At 34.0% G+C, this 16573-nt stretch overlaps 1 protein-coding gene across 9 annotated transcripts in view; it reads left to right on the forward strand.

Moving 5' to 3' along the window:
- LOC105230008 (kazrin) overlaps positions 1-16573 on the forward strand; it is a 268925-nt gene that overhangs the window by 92353 nt on the left and 159999 nt on the right. The gene's annotated exons all lie outside the window — the stretch shown is intronic.

A 16573-nucleotide genomic window follows, 5' to 3' on the forward strand; every position in this document is an offset into this window, starting at 1 on the left:
GTGCTTACATTTCGTGAGGTCAATGACCTTTTGGTTTACGTTTTATAGAGTCAATGACCCTTTGTTTATATTTTTTGAAGTCAAACAAGCTTTTGCTAAATTTAGCCAAGATCACAACCTTTGCTTACATTTAGCCAAGTTCATAACCTTTGTTAATGGATGGGGTAGTTGACCCTTTTGTTTACTAATATAAAGAAAGTAGATATCCATAGACTTGTTTCATGTTATTGATCAGACTAATCAGAAATACAAACTAAAATTTAATAAAAAATTTAATAAAAAAATACAAACTGGAATTAAGTCTTAGTGTTGTAATTATGTGAAATACGTTTTGAAATATTATACAGTTCACTGAAGAGTTTACATATGTTGTCTTATGAAACTTTGTGTCTTTGTTTTCCTCAGTTTTACTATTTAACCATTTAAATTCATTTATGTTTCTCGCTTAATCCGTATAAGAGAAAACCGGTAAGCCTGAGAAGATTTGCAACATGGTAGCATTGGATATACAATATGTGGAAAAACGAGTTTCATATCTATGTTTATATTTATTTATTGTTACATATGTTATTTAATTAAGAATATCGATTGAATTTGAAAAGGAATGATAAATTGTTATTTTAGGAAAGCTTGGTTATATATTTAAGCAGAAAATTTTACAGAAATTTCTTATAAACTCATTTGTTAATCTGTTTAAAGGATTTCTAAGCCCGAAAATATAAAGGAGGAAGATTTATAACAAGTAAAATATCACAGAAAGAATCTTTGGCTATATCAAGAAATCGTTGAAAATGTTGCAGAAGTAATTTGGGAATCTACTATGTGAAACACGAAGACATGGAACTGAGTGGCACAGAATATTTAGTTAAAGTCTGTTAATGACGATAACATTGAAAAGATCAAAAAAATAGTGTTTGAAGGTTATCGTGGTGCTATAAAAGAGGGGCATTTTGGTTAATGTTTTGAGTAAGAAGCGTGCCAATGCAAGACTCCTAACAAACAAACGACAATATTAGGCGAAAATGACGTCGTATTGCGGGCGCAAAAGGGATGCTTGCCAACTAAGATGAGGGCTCTACAATCATCACACGCATTATTTCTGTGGATGAGAGATGAGTGTATGAATCCGAACCTATCCAACAATTTAGGGAATGATTATCCAAAAATGAGCCATAGAGGAAAAGCCAAAACTGGGTGAAAACACTGATCCTTAGAACAATGTATGTCGTTTAGGTTAGGTTAGTCCGGTAGGCTCGTAAGCCACGTATAGACCAGTTTTGGACCTTAGCTATGCCAGATGGGAAAGCTTTATGTTGTTCATAAGAAGTAGTCATAATGAATGATGCTAGCATTAGACGTACATTTCAATAGGTTTTGCAGGTTGACTATCGATATTTGTTCTAAAGTTTTCTTCCGGAGCAGTTTATATATATATATGTATGAAAAACTAGATCAAGCCTATTTTGAAGGCGATAATAAAGATTTTTACTAAAATACGTGAAAATGTAGGTTTTCCACTGTCCGGGTCATTATTGATCAGATGTAGTATGAGATGGGATAATGATGTGTTGATGAACAGTTGTAATTTTGACCTTACTTTATATGAATACATTCAAGATTTGTTAATATTTTATAAAATATTTTGACTCTGTTCACGGATAAGCTGTCTTTTCAATTGTTTTCTTGCGCTTTGATTCAATATGTTCCTAACTTAATATAAGTGCTCACCAACATTATTCGCATTACATTTACCAGTTTACTGCAGCAACTCTAGTCTTGCCTGTGTTATCGTCAACTTGGCATTTTATGCGATAGTAAGGAAGGAAGTGATGCATCAGTGCATGCGGTGAGAATTCCAGCTCAGGCAGAAATGGATAATGGGTGGTACAAAATTTAGTTTTAAAGCTAACGATTTGATTTAAATGTGACATAGAAGTATCAATAACTTATAGAAATTTGTTTAAAATTTTGTTGCTAAAGGGTCAGTTTCCTTTACCCTTTATTCTATAATTTTTAAAAGTCTTGTTTAAAAGGTTTCATAAGCAAGATACGTCACTGTTTCTAAACTGGAACATTTTAAGAATGTTTGCTATTCAATCAGCTTCGCGAGCTGTGAGGCATTTTTCTGCAGCTAATTTTTTTCAAGACAGTTGAAAATATAATTCGCTCAATTTTATACAAAGCCGAAGATACCGAGTTTTAGACCCCAGTACCTATACTCGCCTTTTGGTCGAAAATTTCAGTCAATGTATGATATATATAACTGAAACTAAAGGATAATCCTTCTCTGATAATTGCATGTCTGTACGTCAAAAATGGGTTGAATCGGACCAACACTTCCCTTAGCCCGCATATATTTAATGTAAAGATTTCGAACTTCAGGGTGACTTTGTACCGCATATATCGGCCAATATGTGAATTATCCCAATAAAAATAAGAGAACGTTTTTTATTTATAACGGTGTATCTTTGTGCCTAAAATAAATAAATTTGAGCGAAAACTTGACCTAGCCACTATATAACTAATACCAGGAGTTTTGAACATCCGGCTGACTTTACTTCATTTGATTGGTTTAACACTTTAAAGTATTCCCCTAAGCGCAATAGTATAAAATGTTCGGTTGCACCCGAACTTAGCTCTTCCTTACTTGTTTATTCTAAATTTTAATAAATATTTTATATATACACATCAATACGCCTATATGTAGGCAACATAAACTTATTTTAATGAAGTGTCCGAAACTGTTGCCTACATTTAGGGCGGCTTTCACGTAGTAACAACAAATGTGGAGCTAGAAAAGTGATGAGAATAGATACATATAAGTATTAATAATAAAATTAAATTTAGTCGTAAACCACCCTGTATATACCTGCAGTCGCAAATATATGCTCTTCCAAGTCTACTCCCAATCTCACATGCATTAGTGTAAATATACTTAACTGATGCATTTTGCGGTAAACATACTCATTTAAGCATGCAGACAAATAAGGTGGACTCATAGTAAACACGCACGAACACACACACACATACACATGCACAATTAGTGTAAACACTTGCATGCATTTACCGTTGAGCGACGGCTTGTGTTTGCTTTAAGGCGAATGCTGTGTTGCATACCGTAAGGCGCTTCAATAAGATTGTCCTCATGGCTGGCATACAAAGAAAATGCGAGCGCATAATTTAGTTGCGCACACATTCGATGCATTTGTGTGCACACCTTTGTGTGCGAAATAGTTGCAGCTCGCTTCTAGGCGGCTGTCATAAGCTGGCTGTATCGAACAGCGTTCTATTCTCAGCAGTTTCCACAATGTTTTTGCTTCGTCGACATTTATTGGTATGAGTGCCGGTCTGTATGAATATTTGTATATGTGTGCATGTATATGTATATACATATGTATGCGAGTGTGTGTGCCCGTTTAGTTGTGGCTTCGTATGGATATAAAAATTTGCTATTTTCCACATGCCATTTGCAGCGGCAGCGTTGCGAACAATACGCACACCTTGCCGACAGCAATAATGGCCATTGTTGTTCTTGCATTTGCAAACAAAAGCCATAGACAATGTCGGCCATTGCCAGCGTCGCCGTAAAACAAATTCAAATGGCAACAAAGACAGCTGACAGCTTGTGGCTGCGTTGATTCTCACCTTAGGCAGTCGCACAGACAGTTAGTTAGACAGACAGACAACAACAACAGGTGCAACAATGCTACTATGCATAACTGCAATCAGGCAACTGCATGCTGCGATACAAAACAACAACAATAACAAATCAAAGCAACTAACTGGCAAATACAGATCATCAAGCAGAAATGAAATGTGGGCAACCGCCTGTGCTCCTTCGTTCACCTTCGCATATGCCGGCAAAATGTGTCCGTTATCGCAGGCTTCGCCCACACATTCGCCGCCTGAGCAATGTTGTTGTTTGTTTGCTTAAAAGTGCGATTTTGTTGTTGTCCCTCTTGAAATTGCTTTTACGTTGTTTCTAGTTTCGCTGCGGTGCAGTGAGTACTTTACTCCGACCTGCTTCACTTTACTTAGAAATGTATAACGGGCCGCGGTCCCAATTTTATGCTAGATAGCTTTAGAGAAGTGATAGAACGTAATACAAATTTATAGAAAATTAATTTCTCTTAAGGGCTTAGAAATTTCGTTACATGATATTCATCGAAATTCCACTTTTTCGTGGGTTTAAGAAAGAAAAGTTCTCGATGACGATTCGACCTTCGCAAAGTTCATCTGAAGGAAGAATTTAATTGCAGAAGTCTTCATAGCCTTTCGGTAAATTATGTTCTGGGTCACCAATGGTGGTTTGAGTAAACTGATCCTCTTCATATATATAATAACTTGTTCTCCCTGATATTTAATTACTTATTAATAAATCAGTTTCCTGAAAATACAATCGCCTGAAAAAAGTTATTTTCTTTCCTCAAAAACAGCTAATAGAATAGTCTAGATTTTACGTGAGAACCTTCATTAACAGGTGAATTTATGTATAAATCCTCAGAGTATTCTTAAGTGTATTTTGTCGAGTAAAATCGATTTATACCATATACATATGAACATAAATTGGATCCTTTGATGGAGAATTTCGTGAAGAAAAATATTTTGCCGGAAGTCAATAATTGAAGTTTCCTAGAAAATTTCGTTGTACCAATGGAATCATCTCGGTTCTCTATTCAACTATCGCACTTTCGCTAGGCTCGTTTCGATCCTCACTTAAATAGGCTACGAAACTAGCTGCAATTGAAATTAATCAGCTTAGCAGATTTGTAATGAGCTTGACAGCTTTACAATATTTCAGATTTTAATCTACATATGTATATTCAGTAGTCAAATTGGAGTTCTTTTTCGGGAATAAAATATAAAAGCTACCTTAAGCTTACCTGAACTTTGTTGAGACCTGAAATTTGCCGGAAGATGTAAGTATGGTTTAAGGTCTATGAGGTTTTTGTCAGGCTATACTTCCTAAGAACCTTGAGAGTGTTCAATGTAGCACGCTCGTTAGTATGAGTGGTTCAACAAGGTCCACATCAACAATGGCAGTTAATGGCAATTTGCCTGGTGGGAGCTTGGCTGGGCAACCATCGGTACTTATGCGATCGAAAAATCCTTCTGGCCCCAGGAGCGGATCCCGAACTCTCCGTAGTTAAAGAATAACTCCCTCCCCCCAAAAGTTAAAAGTTATATGTTATTTCCATCATAAGTGATACTCCACGAAGAAAAGGACTTTGAGTTGCAAGAACAAAACTATATAGTTCCCTCCCCAAAATTTTATTCTGGATACGTCCCTGTCTGGTCCAAAGTAAATCGTAAAAGAATTAGCGATCCCTTCCACGAGGTAAAGATTCTTTTGAATCAGTTATAACTGGATAACTTCGTATTGGTATGGCTGAAAATCTTACTGGAAGGCAGTTGCAGAGGTTGCTTAGAGAAAGACGAGACAGATATATTTCAATGCTTTCTTCTTGATTCCCTCGCATTGTAAGATCATGGCAAAATACCCTTAGACACTTAGTTGAGCTGGCGGGAATAGAAATTCAACGTTTAGGAAGACTTGTAATGGATACAAGGTGCTTCATCAATACTTTAAGACTAGTCACAGCAATTCCTTCTCGGGATTCAAAAAGGACTGATCATTATCAGTTTGACTACGACCTTCCCTTGCGATCAGCCATTAAATACCAGAATTTTGGCGGATTTACAAATTTGCATAACCCTTCGGGGAAAATTTTAATATTGGAATTTCAAGATGGTTCTGCAATGTTTCGAAGATCCGAACAAGTTTGATATGTTCTATAATGATGTTACTTTCCCTTGGTTATCAGAGCGTAGCCAAGTGCTTAATAATTTAACTTCGAAGCCTCAGACTCAGACTTATGTTATTGTTGTTGTGGCGACAGAAAATATTTCTGAAATACAATAATACAATAACTGGCGGGTTGACAGTTCTTAGCCGAATAAAAATCTGAGTCCATTCCGGTTACCTAGACACGACTGTCGCGGAAATGAAGAAAACTATGCAGACCTATGTTTCTAATTGATCTCAGTTCTCGCTGACATTTCTATATTACGGGTTTAAAGTGCTGCTTCTTTCTCTCTCTTAATAACTATCAAAATCAGCTGCTTACGACATGATTATTTTAATAGTGGTTTGAAATCATGCTGCAATGGTTTTTTATAGTGTACGATCTTTTGCAAAAACTCCAATAAATGTTAGGAGATCATATTTTTCGGATCAACTAAAAGAAGGTGGCAGCACCAAGATCTATTTCAGCACGTTAATCCAATTTTGATTGATTCCTTTTATTTTTAATAACATTCCAAAGGTTATCTCCTGGGCTAAGGTACTGAGAGTACCTTCCTTGACTATAATCCTAAGAGCATTACACTCCGTCTCCTTCCTCCATATATACAAACGTCCCTAATGTATTTGTATGTAAGCACATGACAATTTCATTTCGCTATTCGCCCTTCCGGCCCTCCATAACTCCAATAAGCACAAACCACAAGCGGCGACGGGCGCTGAGCAAAGACAATTGCAGCTGCATTGTAAGCGGAAGTAGCTCAAGACCAGGATACACAAAGCGCTTTAGGGACCACAATGCAATTTGCGCAACAATGACAATAAAAACAACAAAATATGGTCGCATTAGTATATACGTGTTTGTATATATATGTATATACAAGTATATGCAAAGTTAATCTGTTATTTATGAATTCATACACAAAAGTAATGCAATCCATAAGCACACAAAGCACATTCCTTGCGTGCGTGTGTGAGTGTGATAAGCACATACATACATTCGTATGAGTTTGCAAGAAAGTCAACTTTATTTCAGTTTATTTTATAATTTTTATTTTTCTTAAATATCTTGGTATTTTAATATGACACATTTCTTAGATTCTTGTCGTTTGCCAGCGTTGCTCAGAAAATGCAGGTATTCAGAGCTTATGTTACGTTAAATTTTGTCATGTTATGCTTTTGTTTTGTTTTGGCAAAAAACCTGTAGTCTTTCCAATGCAGCAATGACCTAAAGCCAAAAGTTTATGACAGGAAAGCTCAAGCGATGTTGGTTTAGGTAAACAAATATTTTCTTACTGAGAAAATGTTCCATGTATAGTTATATGTATGTATTTATAGTTTGTGTATGTCACTTGTCAGATATGGATATACCAAGAATATGGAAGGAAATTATATAAAATCAACTCTGTTCTATTTAATAATTAATTTTTGCTGTGATTAGTTGAAATGTTAACAATATATCATACATATATAAATACGGACATATATAAAATTAAATGTATGAATTAATTAAAAGGTTAAAGGAGAAATATAAAACATGTATTTTGTTTTAAAAAAGTGTAAATATAAATCAATCAATTTGTTTTAAAAATTGCTGGATATTTCTAATAACCTTCAGCAGACTTCCTATGAACCAAACCGTCTAAGAAGAATTCCATGAGTTCATACACACACAGCGTGTCAGTTGTTTGTCAGTGAATTCGAAATGTCAAGTGAAGCTAATCTCAACTCATCTTTTCATTCCTCTAAACTTGATCTCTCCATCGTAGAGGAGTTCCCACTTTTACCACTTGCTGAAACTTTTTTAAATTGTCCACAAATACCTAAATTGCTAGTTGTGTTTACACATATTTGATGAATACTTCCTATGCAGCAGGTATGATTATAGACCAATTTCACCCATTTCCCCACTGTAGATATAAAAATGTCAGGATAATATTTATTATCGAATTTGGTTTAAATTTGTCTAGTAGGTCCTTTGATCTGTGACTTTCTCTGCGAGAATCTGCCGAGTTGCCAGTCCTTGCAATTAAACTCATTTCTTCAATCTGATCATTTATACAAATATGCATAAGTACCTCCATATCTATCGCGATTGGGTTTTGGAAATAAAAACAACCGTTAGGCTACCAAACCTGTTATACTCGCAACATCTTTCAAGAGTATAAAAATGAATACTGTTCAAAATTATGTAGTGTTAGTCAAAGTAAAAGCATGAACGAGTTCTCTGACTCTATGAGACCATTCCAAGGAATTTTTGTATGAGCGATGTCGCTGTAGAGGAGTTACTGGTAGGGAGCAGCTATAAGATTTTGTAAAGAGAGAATCAAAGCTTGAGGGGATGGTAAATTCCAAGTTTAGGCTTTTTTAAGCGTTCCATCTATGATGGGCCCTTTTCAGAGTGGTGCCGATCCCATTAGTTGGTTAGTTGTGCGACGATACTAGTTTTAAGCTCGCATCGCACGCTCGAGATTAGTGAAGGGATCTCACGATTTCTAATCTCTGGCATCGAGTTTCCCCGTGTTAAGACTGGTTTGGGTGTTGGATATAGCAGCACTGCAAGAAAATGCAAGGCCGGTGAGCTTACTAGGTCAGGTAATTCTATTTCACAAGTTGCAGAATGGGAACGCGTAGATGCTTCACTGTCTTCTTGCGGTTAACTACTGAATTGTTGAGCTTCAACAGAGCTCAACAAGCATTTGTCGAATATTAGCAAAATCAAAGGCCTTCTGACCCAGGGTATATCATAAGAGGTCTAGTTAGTTTTTTTCCCTTATCAAAGTATACCTTGCAACAGTTGTAAGAGTTCGAGACTCTGTCGGGATTCCTGTGGAATCGGATGGCAGTTACTCAAGTTGCCTGGAAGATCAAGAGATAGAATCATTCAAACGCTTTATTTTCGAATGTCTCGACTCTGTCAGATCAAACCTAAACTATCTAGGATCTCATGTCTGTAGACGTCTAAGTGAAATAGCAGTATTAGAAATAAAGTGCCTAAGTAGATTTTTGATTTGTTCAAAATGCAGAGACTTAATATCCAAATATAAAATTTTGATCTGTGGGGTCATGGATGACTGTACTTAGCAGTCTAAGTGAAGTGAATATGTGAGAAAAAAAATTAAAAAAAAAACTGTTGTTTACCCGAGGAAACCCAAGTAACCCTTTAAACATTACCTTAAATTTTTATGAGGCATTTTTCGGAACTTTTTGATGACATTTGTCGAAGAAATGGCTGGGTGAATGAAATGCGTTTTTTCACTGGCGGACACGATTTATCATGTTTGGGTCATCTGAAACACAAAAACCAAATTTATTCTTAAAAAAGTGCGTGAATGGTTATCGTCCCTACTATGTAGAATCATGAAAAAAAAAATAGAAAATGTTGATAAATAAAAAAGTAATTAACGTTTTTTATTAATTTTTCCCCATGTTTTTTTATATAAACTTTGTCAATAAATTATAAAAAATATCGGGACGTTTTGTGAATATTTAAATAAAAAAATTAGCAAATCGGTTGAGTAGTTGGTCCGGAATGTCCGCTAGTTTAAAAAAGTATGTGTTTGAGAAAAACGCGTTTAAAGTTTGAGGTGAGCACTCCGAGCGCTCCAAACGTCGAACGGTATTAGTATTTGTGGGCCTTTTTCGAAACCTTCCAATGGAAAAGTGGGTTCCTACATTAATTCTAAGGGTATAAGAGAATAGAAAATGCAAAAAAAAGTTTGAAAAATATTACTTTAATGACCCCTTAAACATAGCATAGCTATCAGAATTAAAAAAAAACGTGGTTGCCACCTATGTGCAATTAAAACAAATTACTTGAAGTTTTGCTATATATTTTCAAAAATATATTTTTTAAATGAAAATCTGGTTAATGTGCAGGTTAAGCCCATAGGCAAATTTGTACTCAAATGTTCTACAGTGATGTTGTAATTTACAGATGTGCCACTATTTAAAGGGCTTACGGGTTTCAAAATATTTATTTTTCTATTGTCTTATTAGATTCTATAACAATTCTTGATCCGAGTAATAGTTTCGGAGATACAGCCTTGAGAAATTGTGCGCTAGCTAGGCTAAGTGCGCCGTCTTTAAACGCGTTTTTCTCGAAACTGTGTCTTAGAAGTCGGTTGGTAAGATCTCTCGAGAAGTACTCCACCGATCTTTATGAAATTTTACACAGGTCTTTGAGATATAATTCTTAAAGACTTGGACAAAATGTTTTAAATGAAAAAGCCATTTTTTGTAAAAATATCGGTCAAAAACCCAATGCTCAGTTTTTATCCTTCCTTTAAGTTTTAAGTTAAGGTTTTAACTAAAACACGTAATTTTTTCACTTCAGATTGATGATGATCTTTTCCGAGAGGTCACTGGAAATGGCATCGCAATGACCGATCTTAAAATATATTTTTTTAAATTTCAGAATTGTAAAAGCAAAAAAATTCCAATAAAATATGTGAGAAAAAATTAAAAAAAGACTGTTTTTTACCCGAAGAAACCCAAGTAACCCCTTAAACATTACCTTAAATAAAATACTAATATGAAGATAAGAACATACGAGATACTTTGTAGAAACCTCGAAAATGTCAAACAAATGAATAATAAACCAATTAAATAATAATTCAAAAGAAATACCCAATGACATAGACGAAAACAGATAGATAACTTTGATTCGTTTTATTCTGAAAAGCTTTTTGTGGGATGATTTCTTCTCTGTAGAAAGAGAAAAGAATAGTCTGGAACATTTTAGATTCAATGACAAATTCAATGTTTTCTTTATTTTTTATTTTGTAATTTTATTATCGTAATCTCTAAGACATTACCGCAGAAGTTAACAAAGATCTCTAAAAACCTAAATATTAAATTAAAAATCCTTAATATTTGTAAAATTTCAATTTCATTCCATTAAATACCACACATATGTATGTATATCTTAAAATTAAACAGCTAACATTTCCCTTCGTAATTTAAATTCTTCTGGATTGCAACGTTCTGGCCATGTTGGAGCATGTCATTATGATCAGCTCCCGAACCTCCATTTCCGAACAACCAAACCTTCGTTGAATACAATAAATGGCATCAGACACTTTCTCAAAATCCAATGTTGGTTTCAGCACACGATCCTGCAAATGGAATGTGTGCGATAGCCTGTTGATGGTGTGAGTGGCCAAAGTCTGTTCGTCGAACAACAAAGTCAATAGATTGCGTGTGGCAAGTACAGCGGAGAACCATTGTATCCGCTCAAAATCGTTCTCTTTCACAGTTGTGCCACTTTGTCCAAGTGTTATTTCTCTGGGTGCTTCTTCTTCTATTGCAATTGCTTGCAAATCGTTTTCCGGATTTTGTGGAATTGGCGCTTCTATGCCCTGCTTTTTGTGGTCATTTAAATTAGCTTCGACTTCGTTGTGATGTTTTAATTCGGGGCTAGCCATGAAGTCTTGAATATTTCCTGACATTTTCGGTATATGAATTTTAGAGCTGTTAACACGTTCGAAGATTGTGCGAGTATGAAAATGCTATGCAAAGGACCTCGGGTTTTATACCTTTGCGTCACTTCATCATGCGTAGTTCAGGTAGCTGAGAACGGCAACTGTTGTTGTTGTAACTCCTTTAAATTGTTCGACCTTCAAACTACTTTAAAAACAGGTAGTCAATTACTCATTTAACAATAACGAACGCTTAAAGACCTCTTTTGTTTTAAAGAATGTTTTGATAATATTTACAAACTGGTTTCCAGTGAAAAACCTTTGAGTTTTGAGTTTGTTTGTCAAAGTCATCAAAACAATTATAGTTAATTAAAGTATTATTATTATTATTTGAAAAGGATAATATAATTCAACCTTAACAGTGCAAAAAGTATCAGCTTTAGTGGCTAATAAATAATGAAGTAGTAGTTACACCCTGCCACGATAATTATATATATGTATTAAATAATAACCTGAAATACTACTTCACTATATAATTGAGAATTACTCTCCACGTCCATATCGTGTAAAAGCGGTTGAATGTGTTTGTTTATAGTCAGCAATTACTTAATGCAATTTAAGGGCGAAATTTTGGTAAAAATCTTTTTCTCAGAAACCCCCATTTTGTCAAAAAAATTTATTTTGCTTATTTCTTCGATTTGCTTTACTAGATTTAAGGGGGTCTTCTACTCTAGAATTTTGAAAAATTCGTTTTTTTTTCATATATTCAAAGTTTAAACCCTTAAGAACATATCCTAAAAAGGATTTTTAAAAATTAAAATTATTTTAAGAGCTACTGTTACTTTAATGACGCTGTACCTACCCTGGCAGGTAGGTAGATTCATTTCTTTAAACGCGTTTTTCTCGAAACTACTTTTTTTCACACGGTACCGGCATTATCTCAAGTTCTATACAACCGATTTACTTGAAATTTTGTGTGAACCTTCTTTATATAATCCTTAATCCTTTGTTTTTAATATTTTAAAAAAATTCAGGAATTTCAAAAAAAAGCGTAAAAAATGATTTTTATTTTCAGGCAGTCGCCATTTTTCAAATTTTTTTTCGTGTTCCCTGAGGTAGGGACTATAACAGCATCCTTACTGATTAAGAATTTCTTTTGATTTTCTTTTTCAGACCACCAGGAGAGTCAGGATCAATGTCACCAGGATGCGCCATTTTTTTTACACCTATCGCTCCCCCCTCTAATTATTTTAATTCTTAATAATTTTTTCGTAAAAGTTTTTTTTCTGTATTCTTAAGATATCAATAAAAACACCATAAAAATGGATACTAAAAATATTTTTTTTTTTTTTTAATAAAATTCAAAACACTGCCCAAAATTTGATTTCTAGAGTAGAATACCCCCTTAACATTACTTTAACGAAATATGTTTAGTTTTTTAATTTCAGAGTTTTTTTAGAGATGTAGTGTTCACCGGAAAAACGTCTTTTTTGAGAGGAGCTCTCGAAGATCAGCTGTAGTTGCTTTCCAAATAAATATTTTTACTAATGCTAAGTCTTAAAATACAGTTAAAAGATACCATAGTATGCGACTGGACCATTTTGACCGAACATTTGGGCTTACGAAAGGCGGTTTGTCCCGCACAATTTGACTGACAATCTGAAATTGCTCACAATCCAACATCGATCGACGCTTGTGACCGATTATTTAATTAAAAATTACATTTTAACCATTAACCACTCCCCGTATTCACCTGATATGGTACCGTGCGACTTCTTCCTTTTCTGAAAAATACATTTTCTCATGAAAGAAAAGCGTTATGTAGACTAAGAGGCCATTCAAAAGGCTTACACCGACATATTGATTGTCATACCGGCCAACGAGCTAAAACACTCGTTGGACATGGTTTTGGACCGTGCTAAAAGTTGTATTGAAGCAGAAGCAGACGATTCTGAATAAAATAAATTGATTTTGCCGAAAAACTATTTGTTCTGTTTTCTTTTTAAGTCCTGCTTACTTTAGATAACATCTTAAGTAGTTCATAATACTTTTTTCGTTTCAAAGATTTTAAGAGAGAAAGAAATCAATAGACCATTTTTTATTGAAGACTCAGAAAACAAACATGTTAACGTTTTGCTTTATTTAACTTCACACAGAAACCCCCTTAATTTGATCCGAAAATTAGGCAACTGAATATTAGAAATTTTGATAGTGACCGATTAAAGGTCGAAAGATTATGTAAATTTTTGTTATTTAAGTGAATTTTGTGGAAATAATTATTAATTTACATATTCACTCACATAGACATTGTCATCCCATAAAACGGACAAACGCAACAAAAACGTTAATTTTGGTTGCACCGAAGCTATAATATCCTTCACAAATACAAAGTATTCCTTTTATTGATCATATAATCACATTTTCAAAAATATATTTGTTATCACCTACCATTTTATAAAGAAATAATTATGTAAAAAAAGTATATACAATATTATAAACAAATAATTTTGTAAAAAAAAATTTTGGTGCCACCTTTACTATTAGGGATACATATGGAAATTTGATGTTGGCCGATTCTTAGACTTATCCGATAAGCACACCAAATTCGACAAAACCGATTCAGCCGTTTCGGATAATTTATTGTCTACATATGAACGAATACAAGGATAAAGATTTTGTGGAAAATACTATAAAATATTTTTAACAACGCAAGATTTTGTTGTTATTTGATTACATGATAAATATACAGCAAACTTTTATTTAAGAGGTCAGTAGTCTAATCTGGCCTGTTTTTTGACATTTTTTCCATTTTTTTTATAGAAATTTTTATTTCACGATAAAACTCTTTTCACATATCATAAGGTATATCGTGGAGTGTATAAACAAATTTTTCGCAATTTTTTGATGATATTTGTCGGAGAAATGGCTGGGTGAATGAGATTCGTTTTTTCACTGGCGGACACGATTTCTCATATTTGGATCATCTGAAACACAAAAACCAAATTATGACATGGATAAAAATTTTTAAAAGAAAAAGCCAATTTTTTTATATTTTTTTGTAAAAGTATCTGCCAAAAAATCCAATGCTCAGTTTTTATCCTTCGTCTAAGTTCTAAAGCACGTAATTTTTTAATTTTAGATTGCTAATGATTTTTTCACCGGAAATGGCGTCACAATGGCCGAGTTTAAAATATTTTTTTTTCAAATTTCAGAATTGTAAAAGTAAAAAATTTTAATAAAACATGTGAGAAAAAAATTTTTAAGCTGTTTTTTACCTTTAACTTTGATTCGTTTTATTTTGAAAAGCTTTTTTGTGGGATGATCTCTTCTTTGTAGAAAGAGAAAAGTACATATATCTTAAAATTAAACACCTAACATTTCCCTTCGTAATTTAAATTCTTCTGGATTGCAACGTTCTGGCCATGTTGGAGCACGTCATTATGATCAGCTCCCGAACCTCCATTTCCGAACAACCAAACCTTCGTTGAATACAATAAATGGCATCAGACACTTTCTCAAAATCCAATGTTGGTTTCAGCACACGATCCTGCAAATGGAATGTGTACGATAGCCTGTTGATTGTGTGGGTGGCCAAAGTCTCCTCGTCGAACAACAAAGTTAATAGATTGCGTGTGGCAAGTGCAGCGGAGAACCATTGTATCCGCTCAAAATCATTCTCTTTCACAATTGTGCCACTTGGTCCAAGTGTTATTTCTCTGAGTGCTTCTTCTTCTATTGCAATTGCTTGCAAATCGTTTTCCGGATTTTGTGGAATTGGCGCTTCTACGCGCTGCTTTTCGTAGTCATTTAAATTAGCTTCGACTTCGTTGTGATGTTTTAATTCGGGGCTAGCCATGAAGTCTTGAATATTTCCTGACATTTTCGGTATATGAATTCGGGAGCTGTTAACACGTTCGAAGATTGTGCGAGTATGAAAATGATATGCAAAGGACCTCGGGTTTTATACCCTTGCGTCAAGTCATCACGTGTAGTTCAGGTAGCTGAGAACAATAACTGTTGTTGTTGTAACTCCTTTAAATTGTTCGACCTTCAAACTACTTTAGAACCAGGTAGTCAATTACTCATTTAACAATAACCCACGTTTAAAGACCTCTTTTGTTTCAAGGAAAGTGTGGATAATATTTACAAACCGTTTTCCAGTGAAAAACCTTTCAGTTTTGAGTTTGTTTGTCAAAATCATCAAAACAATTAAAATTAATGAGGAAGTATTATGATTATTTAATGAAAAGGGATAATATAAGGTTTAGTTATAACAGTACAAAAAGTATCAGCTTTAGTGGCCACTAAATCATGAAATCGTAGTTACACCATGCCGTGAGAATTGTAAATAATAAACAGTAGAAAAATATAGAGTTAAGGCATTGTTTGGACAGTTCTTTGTCTTCGATTAACTATGGAAACATTTTTTGGAATTTTGAATTTAGAAACATTATTGCACTAGATAATTCAGAATTACTCTCCATGTGCATATCGTTGAAAAGCGGTTGAACGTGTTTCTTTATAGTCAGCAATTACTTAAATGAACCTAAATATTTGATTTTTTCGTTTATTTTTTTTCTAAAAGAACTTTAAGTAAAACAGAAGTTCAGTTAAGCAGGTTCTTAAGGAGCTATATAGTACTGTTAGAGTTTTCAAAAAAATCGTTTTTTTTCTTACTATACTTGTGCATATATTTTAGAATACACACAGAACATTTCATATCGTTCCTGTGTATATTCTCCAAGTTACACACAAAATTTAAAACCGTTTCAAGGTACAAGGCCAAACTTTAAATGCGTTTTTCTCAAAGTCGGTGAACATTACTTCGAAAACTGTTAAACCGTTTAGTCTTAAAATTCAACACGAACTTCATAAATATATTTTTTAGTAATTAAACGAAGATTTTTCCACCGATAGATACTTTTTTTGTATTAACAGTTTAAGGTCGAAATTTTTGTTCAAAACTCAATTTTTTTTTGAGAAACCGCCATTTTGTCAAAATTTTTTTTTGCTTATTTCTTTTGGTTTACAAAGTTTAAAATCTTTTTAACGAAAGCTGTTGGGTTTTTTAGTTTCAGAGGATTTAGTTCAGATATATAGTGATCACCGCAAAAGGTCGTTTTTGAGAGAAGCTTTCGCAGATCCGCTATAGTTTCTTTCCAAATAAATATTTGTATTAATACTAAGTCTCAAAATACAGTTAAAAGATACCATAATATGTGTACAAATTTTTCGGAAAAAAATATGGAAAACTCGCTTTTTGCGCCCTTATAGCTTTATATACAAATATTATATACATATTCCAAAGTAAACAGGACTTTTTGAATTTAGCGCCCCCAGGGGGCGCCCT

The sequence above is a fragment of the Bactrocera dorsalis genome, chromosome 3 (assembly GCF_023373825.1).
Source record: "Bactrocera dorsalis isolate Fly_Bdor chromosome 3, ASM2337382v1, whole genome shotgun sequence".
Taxonomy (NCBI): Eukaryota; Metazoa; Arthropoda; class Insecta; order Diptera; family Tephritidae; genus Bactrocera; species Bactrocera dorsalis.